Here is a 2,914-nt window from a genome sequence, read left to right as displayed (position 1 = left end):
GATTACTATGCTCTAATAAAAAACTAATATGGTCATTAAAGTTTCTTTTTAGACTTCGTTTAATTAACGAGCTCTTTTTTTACAGAGACTGCATTCGTCATGAGTTTTTCGCGACGGTTTTGATGACAATTTTGTCTGCAGGTCGTTTGGTAAATAAATATCGAATTTATTATAACCCCTTAAGATTTTATGCAAAGACTCGTCGCGTTTTTCCGTAGACAAAATTTAGAACATCAATTTTTTCTTAAGGTCAGAGGTGTATTTATCGAAACGTCTGTCCTTTTTTTATTTAAATGTATTTCATTTAGAGTTTACGATCGAAAATTTTATATCGTGGATTCTAAGAATACGATAATTAAAGTTTTTAACATTTCTTTGTCAGACTTGCACAGTGAGAGTTACAGATTTAATATTGTTGGCGAACTAAATAATACTATTATATAATGATAGAAAAATAAGAATAAAATCATTTAATTAGAAGCAAATTATTCTCGTATACTAGTGAATTAATATTTGCTATTTCTTGATAATCAATAATGGTGTTGTAATAAAACATTCACAAGCAAATTTCGTACAACATTTTTTTCTTATTTTTATAGACTATTCTCCTGAAATATTAAAGTCGGTGGCATCCTGTAAACTACGAATTAATCAATATTTCTCGACTGTACTTTCTTCAGATACCAATTTTTCCATGTGTCTGACGTATTCTCAATTCCAATTAAAAATCTGTAAACTTAAACGATTCTGATTTATTTTATTTTGAGATAAATGCCAAAATGTGAATTGTCTTTCGACTGACAAGGCTTTGGTTTTTGCTAGGCCACGTTAGGTACCTTCACTCTGTTGATGATTCGTGGTATTCGAAACGATGGAAACGGTGGAATATTTTAGCGGGAAAGTTGGCGGGAAGGGTTGTTGGTCCTAGTTCACCCTCGATGCGGAACCGATCTACAAGGGGTGAGCAGCCGTGGCCGAGTGGTTAAGGCGTCTGACTCGAAATCAGATTCCCTCTGGGAGCGTAGGTTCGAATCCTACCGGCTGCGGACACTTTTTTTTTCCTCCCTTAGACGAACTAGAAGCCGACCGATTTTTCACGTCGTCGGCTTCGGCGTTGTAAAACGGTCAGGTTTCTCGTACTCATTGCGACGCAACCGGCGATCGAGTTTTACCATTAACTTCTTCGTCACGCGCACTTTACGACGTCGAGACGCTCGTTCTGCTCGCCGAAAGTAAGAGCAGAAATCGTGGAATTAGTGAAAGTAGTAAAAAGCACGACGACGGAGGACCGAAGAATTTTCAAACGTTAAATAAATTTTCCTCGAATCTATTGGCTTTTGGTAACTTTGTATGTAATTGCGGATTTCACTGATAGATAATTTTAGTTGAATTCTTGCGTACAGTTGCGGGCAAGATTTATTAGACAGGCAATGAAAATTGTTGAAATAGTGCTAGTATTATATATTTAAGTTTCATTTATTACGTATCCTTGTAGATTAAAATCATTATTTACATTTTATATACATTAAATAAGTATGACGATCAAAACTGCATCGTTGCATTTTTATTAATTACATTAAGTATCGTAAAAAATCCTATTAATCAGACCCGATCATTTAATACTAGATACTTCGTACTTAGAGTCACAAAAATCGTAAATATTATTGTTCAACAATTTACATTGAAGTTGATGTAACGACATGAATTTAAAAAAATGCAATTTAATGCACTTATCGATATGACGAATTTTAATAGAAATGATAAGTATCAAATAATGTCTGCCTAGTGTTAAAATATTTCTAGCATTCCCAGAAGAAAATATTGCCTGTCAGTGTTTCTTCTATTGGTATTTTATGTATTCAACGCTGGATCGTTATTTATGTTTAGGAGTAATAAAGCAATCGGGAAAGTACGATTCAGAGGAACGATACGAATTTTTCCATAGTAATATCGAACTGTCAGGATAAGGACGGAGGTAAGGAAATTAAAACTAGATCAATTAACAGCGAGTAATTTCATTCATTACGCACTTAGATGCGGAATGCGACTGGAACTATTAAAGAAAGCCAGCTATGGTTCTGCCGCGAGTCAGGCATTTAACGGTCCGGTATAATTAAGCACGATGAAAAATTCCGTTAGAATTGCTGGCCGGATCTTCTTTATTCATTGATAATTTTCTTCTTGCCGGCGTTTCTTTTACGCAACTCGCCGGAATTCTTCGACAATTTGCCGCTGGAATTAGGAAACATCGACGAACGATGTTTACCGTAGAATCTGAGTAAATGTCATAATCGCGTTCTCGCGCAGGAAACTTTACCGTGTACCGAACGATATCGTTAATTTCCTGTTAATACGCATTTCTAAAGTGAGTCATCTCCCGGATTCGAAACACCGTTTAATCGAACGCTGATAGAGATCATTATTTACGACATTGTTTATCATTAAATTCCGAGAAATTACTTCTATAATCAATGGCATTCTTAATTTGTCATGATTCTTATTATCTTAAGTTTCGAACGATCTTCTCGATCAGATAAAATCGTAATTTATTCTCGAACAATCTGAAATAAATTTGATGCTTAAACGTACTTCGTTTTAAACCGATGTAAACAAGACAAGATACACTACACACAAACACTTAGGTACAATTCCGATCTTCTGTAAATGATGTGTATTTAAAAAAAAAAAATTGTGCATCATTTTTTGAAGGCTTGTTGGAAAAGGGAGGCTCTCCCCCTTCGATTTCATTCCGAAACAAAACCTCTCAAAAATTTATTACTGCCCGTAGACTTGTTCGAAGTTGGAGAATTTTAATCAGAAAAAATACTTTCGCTTTTTGTTTGTTCAAACACGTGGAATAATATTTTCAAAAAAGTTATCGAATTAATCGGAAAAGTAGAAGCTTCGTCTTTCG

The 2,914-nt window shown here is 34.7% G+C and overlaps 1 non-coding gene across 1 annotated transcript; it reads left to right on the top strand.

Annotated features, from left to right (window-relative positions):
* Positions 1–964: 964 nt before the first annotated feature.
* Trnas-cga (transfer RNA serine (anticodon CGA)) lies at positions 965–1,046 on the top strand. Its single transcript has one exon. It is a non-coding gene; the product is annotated as a tRNA-Ser (tRNA).
* Positions 1,047–2,914: the final 1,868 nt, after the last annotated feature.

This window comes from Colletes latitarsis, chromosome 6 (assembly GCF_051014445.1).
Source record: "Colletes latitarsis isolate SP2378_abdomen chromosome 6, iyColLati1, whole genome shotgun sequence".
Taxonomy (NCBI): Eukaryota; Metazoa; Arthropoda; class Insecta; order Hymenoptera; family Colletidae; genus Colletes; species Colletes latitarsis.
The sequence above is the reverse complement of the archived record's forward strand: the minus strand, read 5'-3'. Positions and strand labels throughout refer to the sequence as shown.